The following is a 16,550-nucleotide window of genomic DNA, read 5'->3' as shown; positions in this document are numbered from 1 at the left end:
AGCAGAGTATTTTTGTGAATTTTTTTTAACAAAGGTTCAAAAGGTTAAACAATAAAGACAATTTTTCACAGTCTTCTTTGCTCATATTTATTAAGGGTGCCAATATTACTGGGGGACACTGTAAACATCCGTTATGTGAAATAGCTTGTTCAGGGCAGTAACTACAAAAAAACATGCAATTTTTATGACCTCAACCGTACCGCATTTACAAAGGCACGGAGCACCACGCAAACGAATAATCACAAAAATACCGAAGAAAAGGAGTTTTAACTGAAATGCTCTCTGAAAGAGCAACTCTGTGTTGCAGGGGTTTACACGGAAACTTAAACACTTCCTCCAGAGGGATAATCTGGTTATTTTTAACAGTTCACAACAGTGCAAAAAAAGTATGTGATCAGAATGGATCTTTCTAGAGTTCACCCTTTACTTAAAATAATAATAATAATAATAATAATAATAATAATAATAATAATAATAAAAAGACTGGATGCAGGATGAAAGCATTCTCATATTAATGCTGCTGTTCTGGACAGAAACATTGAATAAAACCAAACCTGGCCTGGATGTGTCCGACCAACATTTTAGAGTGTGTTTAATACGCACATCATAAACAAACCCTCTCTCTCACACACACCCACAATGGCACATGCAGTCTATAAGGGCAGATGTGAATAACTGATAAGATATTCAGCTTCATAGATTTCTTGAACGCAATTTGGAATATTTCTCACTCTGAAAAAAAAAATAAAATCTAAATCTCCTGAAAGATGCTTTCTGCCCTACTTTCTTGTCCAGTGCACCCGACATGAGGATCAGCACACAGCAAAAAACAATTAAATAAAAAAAAAGCCCACTGTGTCACTGTGAGCAGAGTCAGGCAACAACAACTACTGCTGCTGACAACAGCAACAATACAACGGCTTGTTCCCACAATTCAAGCGCGTCACTAGGGGACCTTAAACTGGTCAGTGAACAGCACACGTAACAATGATTGCAGAGAGTGTGGCCCATTTCTTTCTCTGTCAGACACTGACAAAAACGTGATAAAGACCTGTGTTCACCCCCTGAAGTCATAAAACACGCAGTGTAATTGAAAGGCTTGAACAAAGCATGGGCTTTAAGAAAAGCTTTCATACACATTTCTTATTCCAACATGTAAGCAAGGGTCAGTTTTAGCATTAGGAATTTTACTTTGCGAAGTCGAGTTCAAAGTTAGAATCTGGTAGGGCAAAATGAATTGAACAATAAACAATGGTCCAAATGTAACATTTTTGAAAGAAAAATAAATAAACAATATTAATAATAATAATAAAACAGCTAAAACAAAGCAAGCTTTACTCACAAAGCACAGATTTGGTCTTTTGTCAGCAAAATCGGCGACTTGCAACCATTTGAACAAACACTGGCGAGTATCTGTCGGCTTTAATTGCGTAAAACAGTCACATGCGTGATTAGCCGCTGCAGCAGAGAAGGAAAGGTTTCAGAGCTGATGCTTGGCAAGAGCTGCAGTGCTGCTTTGGAAACACACACACACACACACGCACACACACAGAGACAAACATGCACGCGCACACATGTACACACACACACACACACACACACACACACACACACACACACACACACAGGTTCCTAATCTCCTGTTGAATTTCACATGGGGCCGTCTCACTAGAGCCACAGAGTGCACATATACACTATACACACACTACACAGTCTAGCTTGGAAACCAAAACTAAAGGAAGACTCGCACACATTAGGTTTGTGATGCTCGCACTTGGAAAAAGTCAAGAAGGCCATGGGAAAACAAAACAAACAGCAAGATTGCGGGAAAGAGACAGCATTTAGTTCGGAGGAATCAGAGGGTGGAACGTGGGGCCGAGAGTGATGGAGCAAAACTGGGACACATTAGAGGGGAAAGCGTGAGGTCAAGTGCAGGAGACAGAGGGAGATGCTGCTTTCTCATGAGGTCACATTGTACTCCTCACTCCATTATACAAAAAAACTCCCAAAAAAACATGTGCTGCTTGTCACAGAATACAAACCATGTTTGATCAGAGCCATGCTTGATTAATAATAGCAATAATAATAACAACAATAACAATTCCGTCCCTCCAGGATTTCGCAATTTTGAGATTGCAGAAATGAACGCAAAATCAAGCAAACTCCGCAATATTCACAGGAGCTTGCAATTTTTCTAAATTACTGCAGATTTTCCACAGATTTGGGCCAGGACGTGTCGTGTGACGTCATCACAATGCGCGTTCAGCCAAAGCCCTCTTCTATTCATGTAGATCGATCATGGGTGCAGCTAAAAGGTGTCATTTACCAACAAACATCACCTCTCGGACAAAGTGCTAGAACAGATGCAAACAGGCACATGACGAAACCTCAGTTTTAATCAGGCCTGAAATTTAAAACTGCGACCCAAGAACATTCTCTCACAAGCCAGTCTTACCCAATCCTACGTCACAGGACCAAGTTTTGAATGAAAATCTGACCGGTGCCAAACCTAAACAGAGATTTGGCATCCAATCTTGGCACCTGTGATGAGAACAGTGACGAGACATTCTGTAAACGACTCCTAATGCATTTCACGTTCAAATTCAATTCTCCGGGATGTAGAAACACCTGAGCCTGACCTATGACCTACAAACACTTGTCCAAATCTGACTGACCCTGATGTGACTGGTCAGGTCCTGTGAAGTACAGACAACTGTCTGATGCTCTAAATCAGACACACACACACACACACACACACACACACACACACACACACACACACACACAACACTGACTGATAACAAGCTAAAAGTGAGATAACAGTATTGAGTAAAGTGTGCTGGTACGTTTTTAACCACAAACTATGACTGCCTATAGAAGATAAACACAGCTAGTACAGGATATACCTTGCAGTAAAGGAGACTCGTCAGAAAAATACCTTTAGCAAAACTGCTTCATTCATAATCAATGACCAGGAGGAATAAACACCTCAAATACATGGTATGGGCAAAGCAGTTGGTCCAAATCGCATTATTTCAGTACTTACTATGGCTGGCCATCGATATGCAGGAAAATCAACTGCAGTAATCACACCACAGAGCTCAGTAGTGTAGTCTCTTAGTGTTCCTCCTCTAGGAGTGAAAATATATCAATTGCAGAGACCGGGGGAGTGAAACAGAGGAGGGACTTGGGGGAGCTCTTAGTCTAGCTTTTGGGCGGGCTCCCCTTATTTGGCTATGAGGCAATCATACAAGGGAGATGCAATCTTGACCAGGAGTAATCTCTAGACGGCCTCGGTTTAAACTCTGGTCTCAATATGGGCCTTTTCGCGTTCACATCCTTCTAGCGTTATCAGAAACTAGCTGTAAACCTAGTCACGATGCCAAAAATAGTATCGACCACGAGAACTTTCCTTAAACACGAAGAAGTGTCCCAAAAACGTCCAAACAAGAGTGTTAGGTTTCCGAAGATGTTTAATAAACTCAGCTATATTTAAATCCATGACAAATAAGCCATTCTTCTTATGTGCATGAACTGCTTGGTTAATTGCCTTCTGTGGATATTAAGTCTTGCTTTATTATGGCTTAATTAGGGGATTAGACATGTGAGAATTACAGCCAAGGACTGCAGCATGATCCTCATAATTAGCCTTGTCAATCTTTGCTGTTGTCATGCTGATCAGAAGTGAACTGACAACAAGAAAACCTCACTAATACTCACAGCGTTATATGTCTGCACTTGCTTTTGTCATTTTTGGGGGTTTTTTGAGGGGGTTTTGGGGGGGGGGGCTGTTGGGGAGTAACAAGACAACAATTATTTAAAAATCACAGAGAAATTCAAATTCAAGTCTCCAAACAATGGACTTTTAATGTCTACCATAAGATATAGGCCTATCGCACAACAGCTACCAGTCCGGAGTACAGTAGGCCTTAAAGTGCACCTATTATGGTTTTTCAAATGTTACCTTTCATGTAGAGCTATTTGTGAATGTAAGAGTCTGCAAACTTTCAAAAATCAAAGCGCACGACAAACTGAGTTATTGACTCCCAAAAGAAGGAACCGATTCTGAACAGCTGAAACGAGTCGTTAGTAATTCCAGACTTGCTTCCTGTACTAACCTAGGTAGGTTTGTAACAAAAAGCCCCGCCTTTGGTGTTAATTGGCTGCTTGCTGACAGTGGTAGACCAATCACAACAGACTGGGACATCTGACCAATCAGAGCAGAGTATGCTCTCTGAGAGAATGAATCTTTTAGAATGCATCATTGAAGGAATAATTTTTGACACTGGGGGGAAAAAGGTAATGCTGCAATTTAAATTATGAGCACATTAAAGTGTTTTTTGACCTTGGATGCATGTAAATATATTGTAGGAGACCTTTAAAACAAAATTCGGCTGTTTCAAATCCATAATAGGTGCGCTTTAAGTGCAAAATACATTAAGAAACCAAAAAACAAAACAGCAAATTTAGAAAAACACAAAAGCAATCATGAAAGAAAAACAAGATGAGAAACGCCATTACGAATGTTTAAAAAATTAAATAAATAATATTTTTTTAAAAACAGCAGCAAAAACAAAAAAATAACTAACTCGAATCAGGATGGCTGTTACTTAACATCACGTGTCCGTTGCTGATTGGACATGGTGTGTGCAAATATTACAAGTAAAAAAAGAGCTGCATTTTGCAACAAGTCTAGTACATGTTACTAATTTGTATGCCTCTTCTGTATGCCCCTGTATACTCTTCAAACAGGAAGGAAGCTACTGAAAAATAAACTATTTCATACAGTTGACCTTGTTGTGACCTTGACCCCTTCTGGATCAATTCTAAAATCTAAATCATCTAGTTCATCTGCTGGTTATAATCATAATTCTATATAAATCCTGCAAACATTCAACCAATCGTTCTTGAGAGCTCATGCTAACAAAAATCTCTCAGCACAAGAACATAACACCTCCTCCACCTAGTGGCAGATGCATAAAAGAAATAGCAATGTTTAATATTATTGATGTACACCGTGATGTCGCTGCTTCACGACTGCTTCGATCCTCAGCTCAAGTTACTGCCTGTGTGGAGTTTAGCATTTTCTCTCCATGCCCATGTTTCCTGTGGGTTCTCCGGTTTCCTCCCACCTCCAAAGAACATGCCGGTAGGTGGACTGGCAACTCTAAATTGCCCCTGGGTATGAACAAGTGTGTGAATATGCGTGTGTGCATGGTGCCCTGTGATGCACTGGCATTCCATCCGGGCTGTATTCCTGCTTCGTGTCCAGTGTTCCTAGGAGAGGCACCAGATCCATTTCCACACTGATCAGGATAAATACTGAAGATGAATGAATATTAAACAACATGCTCTTATTTCAAACCCTTAACAGATTGTAGAAAGGTGCACCATAATGAAATATAGAGACATGGCAAGACCACGGCAAGCTAACAACCAAACATGGACAATCCTACCAGCAAGAAGAGCAAAAAAAAAAAACAATAAAACACAAGTAGTAAAAACAACAAAACTACCCTGAAGAGGTCTTGAAGAGGTACTGTGAATCTTTATCCAATGGTGTGTGAGACCTGTAAACCTCCATCTTCCATACAAACATCAATCATTTCACATCTGTGTAGTAAGTACAAGTAAAAAAAAAAATTAAAAGTTCTTACTCTGAGAAGGTGAGCTCCACAAAGTGCACGTTATTTCCCTGCTCTGTACCTGTGCTCAGAAGCATTCTGATACTGTAGCACAGTGCCTCCTAGTGGGACAGTAAAGAATTGAAGCCTAATTGTACCCAAGTATGATGTTCTTGATCTCTTTGTTAGGAAACAGTACAGTGTGCCTGGCACCTTCAATACCTTAAATGTAATTAAATTACCCACATTTGCTAATTTAGACCTATGAAGCAATTTCATAGTGATTTGTTTGCCCGGCTCACAATTTATTTTTATACAGAACATAGAAAAAGGACCATTGGATTTAAATAAACGCAAATCATAACACTTTTTTTATTCCATCTATACACGTTTTAAGTACCAAGCTGACATTATAATTAAATAAATAAATAAATAAAAATCAGTATGGCCATTCTGTCAGCCATGTTTTTCAAACATTCATGCCAATCGCATCCAATAAACAGAACTGGTACAAGAAAATAAACCTTATGACAGCAGTACTAATAGTGCATTATGAACGGGACAGAATCCCCCCAACCCCCCGACAGTATATTAACTTTTCCTAATAATGCTGTCTACCTTCTATGGTGTCTTCCCAAATGAATATGGCAACATATAAAGATGATCAGAGAAGAATCAAGACTTGCAAGGAATGATGAACACACATTCTTCTGAAATGATAATGCGAGCTGCACTGAAAGTACTTTCAGCCAGTTGCTGTTGCTTATTCACCAACAAAACATAATTGGTATTTGCTGGTTTTGGTGACACTATTAAAAAAAAAAAAAATGCAGATACCTTGTATCTGATGCATCACTGGTATCTGCCACGTATAAGTATTACACCATGACCACTAAAACTGCAATTTACAAAAAATGTTAAATCTATCCTTAAATCTTGAATGGAAAACACCACCACCACAGGAATAAAAACACGACAATGACAAACATACCATGAATACCATGAACATGGTGAGTCAGCTGCACTGTTTTGTACTTTACATATTTTATGTGTGTGTGTCATGTGTGGTTCGACATACCGTACTACTTATCCTACGCTGATTTGCCAAGCCAAGCGACTCGGTACTGTGTACATGTGGAAAATTCTCATTTCGGACTCGAACCTTTTGCTTTTCATGTAGAGCTAAAGCTATTTTAGTGTCATCCAATTTCTATGCACATATACAATGTAGCAAATATCAAGCCTTCAAGTTACAGTACAAAACGGCAAGTACCAAGTCGATCCTCAGTAGCTGTATTAGAAGCTTGAAGAGAGCCAGCTTGGTTAGTGTGATCATATCGGTATTGAAAAAGTATCAAGCAGAGGATCGAGTGGACTGAACGTGGAGCTTGGGAAAGGCACAATATTAATATTCATTCATCTTCAGTAACTGCTTTATCCTTTTCAGGGTCACACTGGATCCTGAGCCTATCCCTAGGCACAAAGTGAGCAAATTTGGTAAGCTGGGCACAAGGTGGGGAAATTCATCCCGCATGGGACACCAGTGCATTGCAGGGCACCAAGCTGCATGTTTTTGGACAGTGGGAGGAAACCAGAGAACCTGGAGGAAACCCAATGGGGTGAACATGGGTTTGAGCTCAGGATTGACCCAGACAATGCTACCCACTGCACGGCTTCTTTACATAACAGATGTGCCATTTCGTCACTCCTTATTCTGGATCCAGCAGAAGGGGCAAAAGTGTTGTGAAACACTAGACATGACACCGGATATCCTTGACATCCTTCATGTGAAAGGAATCTGGAAAAGGTCCAACTGTGTAGACAGATCAAACATTTGCAATACCAACCATTCCTGAGAAGCTTTTCAGAGTGGGAGAGACTAATGTGTAATATGCTCAGAAGGGGGCAGAACCGAGCAGCATTCACGGCCATTTAAGGATTATTCATTTCTTTACTATGAGGCATAAGGTTAATGCTATATCAAGTAAAAAATAATCTGAGACAACTCTTTAAAGTATGGATGGATAACAGTAACGTTATAAATGTGCATACGGGAAAACTAATCTGTTCAAACAGATCCAAGTAAAAATGTTTTTAGATTGAACAAACTTGTAGATGCATTCATATGCTGGTAATATCAGTCAACGCAAAATTATTTAAAATTAAATTTACACAATTATATAAAAAGTGTGTACAACATGTACAGTTGCAATCAAAATTATTCAACCCGTATTGCAAATCAGGTTTATTGTCAAAATTTACTCTCAGCTGTTTGCAATGAATAAATCAAACAAAAGCAATTGAAATAGTTCAACAGAACAAATGCTTCAAGTGGTTTCACCAAATTCAACTGAAAATGCCTTTTATAATGATTTCTCAGTCTCAAAATTATTCAACCTCTTCATGGCAATCATCTTTAGTATTTAGTAGAGCACCCTTTTGCTGTTATGACCTGCTGCAAACGAGATGCAGAGCTTCTGTCAGTGTTCCTGAGGAATCTTAGCCCATTCCTCATGAGCAGTGGCCTCCAGTTCAGTAATATTCTTGGGTTTTGCGTGCTGCAACGCCTTCTTCAAATCCCACCAGAGATTTTCTATGGGGTTCAAGTCAGGTGACTGTGATGGCCCTGTAGACTCTTCCAGGACGTCTTCTCCAACCAAGCCTTGGTGGAATTTGAGGTAAGCTTGGGATCATTGTCCTGTTGGAAGGTCCAATGACACCCAAAGTTCAGCTTCCTCACAGACAGCATGATGTTTTCTCCTATGATTTCCTGATACTTCAATGAATCCATCTTGCCTTCTACACGCTGAAGGTTTCCAGTGCCAGAGGATGCAAAGCAGCCCCAGATTATCACCGAGCCACCACCATGCTTGACTGTGGACAGAGAGTTCTTTCTTCATTCTTCTTCCTCCAGACATATCGCTGATCCATCGTACTGAAAAGTTCCAGTGTTGTTTCATCGCTCCACAGAACAGAATCTCAAAACTTCTGTGGCTTATTTATATTATATTGAGCTAAATTTTCTTGTGCTTTTTGGTCAGTAGTGCTGTACGTCTTGAATTTCTGGCATGGAAACCTTCTGCGTTTAGTACACGCCTTACTGTGCTCACTGAAACCTCAGTGTTTGTTGCCACCAAGTCTTGCTGCAGGTCTTTTGCAGTCACTCGAGGGTTTTTCACAGCCTGCCTTCTCAGAAATCTGGTTGCAACCACTGATAGTTTCCTTTTTCTGCCCCGTCCAGGTATTTCATGTATTTTCTAGCCAGTCCAGGTATTTCATTTATTTTCTGCCCATAGCCACTTCAGGTATTTTATGTTTTATGTGTTCAAGCTCAAGCACACCTGGTGCAACTAATGAAGCCCTTGATTAGTCACACCAGGTATGCTTGAGACAACACCTGTTTTGCATATTTGTGCTGTTGTGAGGGATTCTATTCAGGAGGTTGAATAATTTTGAGACTGGAGAAGTCATTATAAGTTGAGTTTTCAGTTGAATTTGGGGAAACCACTTGAAGCCACTGAAGCCACTGTTGAACTATTTCAGTTGCTTTTGTTTGATTTGTTCATTGCAAACAGCTGAAAGTCTGTAAATTTTGACAATAAACCTGAATTGCAATGGGGGTCGAATCATTTTGATCGCAATTATATGTAGCTTATACTATAGATAAGCATTTGGAATATCCACTGGTTTCACTTTAGCCTCAGAAGCACTCACAAGGATCTTGGTCTGAAATGTTGTGTTTCTAACATTCCATTTCAATGTTTCTGGTCATTAGACAACCAATTTGTTTGTAAAAGATTGACAGCCATAACAGGACATATCAGATATCAATTCGTTAAATGTGATTTTTTTTTTTTATTATTTAACAATGGTAAATCATAATAAATTTAGCCCAAGCCTAATACACAACAGTACACATGGGCTTAAAAATGATCTCATTCAGTTGTGCCATGTTAATCAAACTCAAACACAAATCTCATCCGTGTTGTGGGATTGAGACCCTTAGAAGTCAGCAGTCTCTGTGCTTGAATATGATGACATTGTATGACTGATTGGGCAAGTGCCTGGTAAATTATATTAAGTTTACATGGCTGTTTGTATATCTTCCTTGTACATCAACGACGAGCAGCAGTAATTAAGTAGTTGTACAGTACAGTAAGTAGTTGTATAAAAATGACTAACTCCATTAGGATCCACAGCAACAAGTGGATCACTCATCTCATGAACAGACAGCAGCATTGCCAGATTAGACAGGATAAGCCCATACTAGCTAAACCTGAAATGTGCAGACATATCAGACACAGAGAATGGTAACACTCCACAGAAGCTACACAATGTGGTTATACAACTGTGTTATACAACTACACAACTACTCCATGTCTACCTCTGTACACATACACCCTATAGCCAAACACCTGACCGCCACACCCATACGTGTCCAACCCAAAACCATGGGCATTAACAAAGAGTTGGTTTCCCCTTTTCTGTTATAATAATCTCCACTCTTCAGGGAAGGCTTTCCAATAGAGTTTGGAGTGTGGCTGTGTGTTCATTCAGCCACAAGAGTATCAATAGCTGCATTTACATGGACAACAATAATCCACTCTTAACCCGATTAAGACCATACTTTGATTAAGAAACTACCATGTAAACAGCTATTTTTACTTACCTTAATCTAATTAAGGTCATACTCGAATTAAGCTCTAATCGAATTAAGACAGGTGGAGTATTCCTGTTTTAGTCGCATTATGGACGTGTATTACAGACATGTACACACCTTAATCACATTATGAACGTCATATGAGAGTTTTCACCGCATTTTGCGACAGGACACGATCACACTCGGCAGTCCTCAACATTTTACGGCGAACAAGAGAGTTCTGCTGCGTCCCAAACCGCATACTTGCCTACTATAGGCCCGTAGTGGGGAAAAATACATGTATCTCGGCTACTATATAGACGGTAAGTACGCGGTTTGGGACGCAGCCCACGGCTTCAAGCAGTTGTCTATTAGCACGTACAGCATTACAAATAATTAACTGCACTTAAAGCGTTCGTAAAAAAAATAAAATAAATAAAAACACCCAAAACTGTACATGTTACCATTATGAAGACGAACTGTATGTTGATACGTGAAATTCTGGAGGGACGTCGGACGGCGTGGCGCGGTGACGTAATGATGCGGGCTGTTCTAAAACATGTAAAACAGGAACATGACAGGAGTATTCTAAAAGCGACTCATGTAAACACCTTAATCACATTATTATCTTACTCAGAGTAAGGTCAATAATTAGATTACTGCTGTCCATGTAAACGTAGTCACTGAGATCAAGCAAGGAGATATGGGGTTCAGTCGGCACTCTAATTCATCAGAAAGATGTCCAGTGGGGTTGAATTCAGGGCTCAAGTTCTTTCCAATTCAACCTTAGCAAATATAGCATGTCTTCTTGAACCTCACTTTGTGCACTGGGGCATTGCCATACTGGAACAGGTCTGAGCCTCTTAGTTCCAGTGAAGGGAAATAATGCTACAGCATACAAACACAGCCAATACAACTGTGGGACAATTACAACTTTATGGGAAAGTAAGACATATGGGTCTGATGGTCAGGTGTCCACACACACTTTTGGCCTTATAGCTCATCTGCATTCTACTCTACAACAGCGGCATTGTGCTTTAACTAATGCTGGTTTCAAAATCTTTTTTTTTTTTTTAATTATTAGTGTATATCTCATTCAATTGTGGCTGCCAAATTATTAAAACTTTAACAGAACTCTCATCCAGTGATAAATATTGTGCGATTGGGTGTGTAGGCACAATGTTCATTTAAATATTCCCAAAATACAGACTTTAACTGCCATATTAAAATCTAGAAATACTGTTGTTGCTTACACACGCTGGTATTTACTCCAATGTCTGTTGTATGTTTTGTGTGATTTTGTTAGTTTTCTTATTCTTGTGCTCTGGTTGTGCAATCGTTCTACATTAGATTTGGACTAATCTCATGTTACTTAATATGAGACTGCACTGCATGTTTTACTGTTTTTACAGTATCTCTGCTCCAACACACCCACACTGACTCAGAAATGACATTAACTAGATGATTAGTTGGAGTATAGCAGGGAAAACAACACATTCTAGGCATCTGAAATTTATTATAGGGTTTGGAAATGGAGTAAAAAAAAAAATTTTCTATTAAAAAAACATATTTACATAACCACATTGTAAAGGACACATGCAACTCTCCTTCAAAACTGTAACAAAAACAAACAACAACAAAAAAAAACTACAGTGCATTTCAAATAGGACAGACTATATGCACTGGGAGCGAATATGCACTGGATACAGAGCTTATCCTAAGAATACTGGGCATGAGACAGAAATACAATGAATGGGACTATCAGGTATCTAAATTTTATACATACATTCCATTGTATGTCTGAATACTCGATTCTGATTGGCTGAAAGGTGTGTGTTCAAACTGTACTATGCACAGGTAATTTCGGTCAGTTTAATCACTGTTCTAAATTAATGCACTGCTTATAAACTATAAACAATTATGTAACCATAATAACATACAGTTACAGTTGCATACAGTAGTGAAACTCACAGCTTCATTATTAGTAGAGACGTGACACAGACGCAGGTTTACACACGCACAATCCCTCTCTCTTGCTCTCTCATAGCTATATACTACAATTCATTCATATAAATGTAATCTTATCGCACTACTTTATCTCCGTGTATGATTTAGAAAGTGCAGAATTATAGATCTAATGACCCGTATCTACAATAACTAACTCAAATTAATCATTATTTTTATCCTTTCAGTCAAATTTTGTACTGCAAACATCAATGACAGCTTTAACTTGTCAATGCTGGCAAGTGACCATGGTATAAGCGGGATAATCCATGGCTAGGTACGAGTTACATTAAAATCATGTAACGCACGCCTAGCCGTGGATTATCCCTTACATATATTATATGTTCTTGCTTGATTCTGATTGGTCAGAAGGTGCTGACTAACTTCCAAAGACAGGACAGCCGGCTACAAGGTTTATATAAATTCGCTCATTCTAATGGGTTATCGTTGCTATAGTAACAACATACACAGGGACCTACTATATAGCTGAAATAGATTTAAAAGTATGTTTTATTTATTTATTTATTTATTTATTTATTTACATACACACACACACATAGAATGATAGATAGATATGGTGAAGCTTTCTCTAAAGTGACCTTTATTCAGCATATCTTCAATAATAATTTAAAAAAAAAAAAAACATAAGCAGACAGTATTATAATATACTCATAAACCTAATTTATTCATAAATCTTTCAAAGTAGTTATTTATTTATCCAGAGTAATGTATTAGAAGGCGCTACATAAAAATCAGTGAAACGGCATCCAATTAATAGGTAAATGAGCAGAATAAAACAACAATGCTATAATATGATGGCACATTCATTATGTAATTGACTTATTTTACTGTTAGGCCCATCATGTTCCGGACAGTGATGGTAATGAAAAATCTCTGGCTGTACTCCTAGTGACAGACCTCTACTGACCCCTAATGACTGACCACTTAAAGCAACAAGGCTCCATTAGCCAAAACGTTTAGGAAATTCCAACAGTCTTCTAAAAACAAACCATTTGACTTTATTGGTTTATTAAACCATTAAACATAAGAATAGTGAATTTTTTTTTTTTTTGGTTGTTGATTTTGAATAAATAAGGATTACGAATACCCCAAACCTTTGAAATTCCATCGATCAGTCCTAATAGTACTAAAAGTACCTTTTAGGAGCAGATTTTTAAGAAATATAGTTCAAATGTTTACAGTTACATTTATATAGCGCTTTTCTAGACCCTCAAAGCGCTTCACATAGTATGGGGGGGATCTCCTCAACCACCCAAGTGCACAAGAACACCCACCACACACCAACTATTAATGGAGAGGAGAGAGTGATGTAGCCATTGTTAGGGGGCCATGAAAGAGAAGGGCCAATGGGGGATTTTTAATGACCATGTAGATTCAGGACCTCGGTTTAACGTTTCATCCGATTGACGGTGCTGTTTTTACAGTATAGTGTCTATGTCACTATACAGGGGTATTAGGCCCCAACAGATGTCCAAATAAACAATGCCAGCAAAACAAATCTTTAACAGCAGCTCAAACGGTGGGGTGATGTTAGAGACCCTTCCAAGAGCAGTGGAGAGCACCTGCTTTTCAGGATTCTTCTACCTTTTTGATCCATTTTTTCCAATGAGCTTTATCGTCTTGGCAAAAAAAAACGTGCATCTCAATTACTGTCACTCAACCAAAGGCATGAACTTGCATGCCTTCTCTTTCCAGTAGTGTGTATAATCAGTGCTGTCCTACCACATTTACACCCACTCACACACCTTACATTTGTCCTGCATCAACACGTGTATTACACAGTAGTGGAGATTTCCAATCATTCACTAGAACTGAATCATGGTCTTTTGGTAAAGCAAAGTCTTAAGGTATTATTACATCGGTCAGAGAGATTTGTAGGAAGAGATTTTTAAGAAATATAGTTCAAATGTTGTGTGTTGAATGTACACTGCTGGGCAAACAAAAGGCCTAGCCCAAAAATGGAAAAATATTAAGTCTTAACAACAAACCATTGGTCAGGAAATTAGCAAGAATTAAACAAATAGATAAAGTAACTTATGGGATAGCTTTTCCCTTTGATTTCTTTAAATGTTCGAGTCTTGTGGGAAACTTGCAATTTATTTCTTTTTAATTTTTAGTTTATTTTTACTTTGAGATTTTGTGCACCCAGACATGTGTTAGTTTGAATTTTACATTTACATTTGTGGCATTTGGCAGACGCCCTTATCCAGAGTGACTTGTATTTAACTCATTTTTTTATACAACTGAGCAATTGAGGGTTAAGGGCCTTGTTCAAGGGCCCAGCAGAGGCAGCTTGGCGGAACTGGGATTTGAATTCACGACCTTCTGATCAGAATTCCAACGTCCTAACCACTGAGCTACCACTTCCATTTTTACAGCAAACATTTGAATCATTATCACGATTTTACTTTTTGTACAAGAAGACTATGTCAATTTCCCTGTTTCTAGCTTTTCCCCAAACTGCAGCAAAAGTAAACGAGCAGAGGTCTCAGGAGTGAATTTGTTTAATTCATGCTAATTTTCTGACCAATGGTTTGAAATTAAGATAAGTAAAAGCGAGATATTTTCCCATTTTGGGCTTGGCCCAATTTTTTGCCCAGGAGTGTAGACCTGTTGGTCAGAATCAACTAAACAGTTCGTTTTCTCTTTTTGTCAGTGGCCTAATGTAATTATACAGCATAAACTGCCATAACCTCCAAGCTGTTTGCTTTCCATGACACATGGACACACACACACACACACGCACAAATACACATCCCAGACAGATTACTTCTGGGAATGCTACATCCCTCAAGAGAGTTCAGCATGGATGCTGACCTAAACCCTTTCCACTTTCCCAAGACAAAATTATGCTCACACGCCATGCTCAAAACATTGAAATATCAAAAGCAGAAAAACATAGTTTCCGTCACTGCAATGCATTTCTACCTCATTCAATTAGTCATGTGCTGCCAGAATCTATTAAAGAGTGTCTGAAGCGTATTCGGCTCACTACAAGGCCAATAAACAAATTAGGACATTCAATATTCCCACATGGTGGCATCATGTTTACGTAAACGACTCTGCTCCCTGCTTTTGGTTTGGCTGTTAGGCATGGTATTGTCTTTCCAGAAAGTTTTGTGAAAAGCAGCCGACTAGGCACATTCCTCGACGTTCACCACCCTGCACAACAATGCTAATTAGACAACTGGAGAAGCTGTTGATTTTAAGCAGTTATTCCCACGAGCCCACGCTCTGCATTCTTCTGTGCTGCCCCTGAACTAACACACTTGATTTGCTTCATCAGCTAATTATTAAGCTCTAACAAGGAGAATGAAGATAAAAGCCAGAAGTAACACTTTAGGCTACGCAAAAGCTGCTCCACTGCGGTCAAAAATGTTTTTAACATGTCACGAGAGGAGAATTGCAAGCCTGTTCCTGATGGTAGTTAAATAGAAAACAGATTTGAACATACCTGAAAGAGTCAATCAATGTCTGGAGAAGCATCTGAATATCAAATCCAGGTGCGGTAGACTACGTTTGGAACTGTAAACCTGCAGGATGATGGTACACTCCCACAAGCTGGGCTAGGTAATCCTTGACAGTCCTGTTTCCATTTTAACATGAAACGTTTATTATGAAACCTTGTTGTTGTTCTAGCACGCACTGTCACTTCTTATAAAGATGACATTCAATTATCTCCCGAGGTGATCCCTTAACAGGAAGGCTCTCGAACATGCATCGTTATATTGCTCATTCACTCACTGATTTTCTATTGAGCTTTTCTTGGATGGGGTTGAGTTCGGGTCAGTCTAGACTGTATCCAGCTCCTCCTGGAAGATCCCCAGAAATTCACAAACCAAAATGTGAGATATAATCTCTGCAGCAGGTTTTTGGTCTGCTCTGGGGTCACCAACAAAGCGGCATCCTCATAATCTGACCAAACCACCCTAACTGGAACAAGACATCTACTCTGAGGCTCTCCCAGATTGCAGAGCTGGGAGAACGTGTTAAACGTGCTTGCTTTTATTATTTCATACTCCTCAGATCCACAGTGTCTCTCAAACTGAGACACAGCGTGTGCCCTCAGCTCATGAGGCATCTGAAAGTCCATATAAACAATGCCTTTCCTATTTACTGATTACTGAAAGCAGCCTTTCAAGGAAACATCTGAGTCTGCTCTTGTAATTGGTGTTCTAACGAATAAACACTGGTTAGTCCCAGCAAGAAAAAATCTTTAACAACAGCTCAAACAGTGGGATGCAGACCAGTCGTTTGTCTCC

At 39.1% G+C, this 16,550-nt stretch overlaps 1 protein-coding gene across 5 annotated transcripts in view; it reads right to left on the bottom strand.

Annotated features, from left to right (window-relative positions):
• Nucleotides 1-16,550, bottom strand: part of plce1 (phospholipase C, epsilon 1) — a 102,172-nt gene that overhangs the window by 74,040 nt on the left and 11,582 nt on the right. The window contains exon 1 of one of the 5 annotated variants that reach the window (XM_053640055.1): nucleotides 3,047-3,734. The exons of the other annotated variants lie outside the window; for them this stretch is intronic. The gene's annotated coding sequence lies outside the window, so the exon portion shown is untranslated. Of the gene's footprint in view, nucleotides 1-3,046; nucleotides 3,735-16,550 lie in introns of those variants that run through there. 5 annotated transcript variants of the gene reach the window in all.

This window comes from Ictalurus furcatus, chromosome 13 (genome assembly GCF_023375685.1).
Source record: "Ictalurus furcatus strain D&B chromosome 13, Billie_1.0, whole genome shotgun sequence".
Classification (NCBI taxonomy): Eukaryota; Metazoa; Chordata; class Actinopteri; order Siluriformes; family Ictaluridae; genus Ictalurus; species Ictalurus furcatus.
The sequence above is the reverse complement of the archived record's forward strand: the minus strand, read 5'-3'. Positions and strand labels throughout refer to the sequence as shown.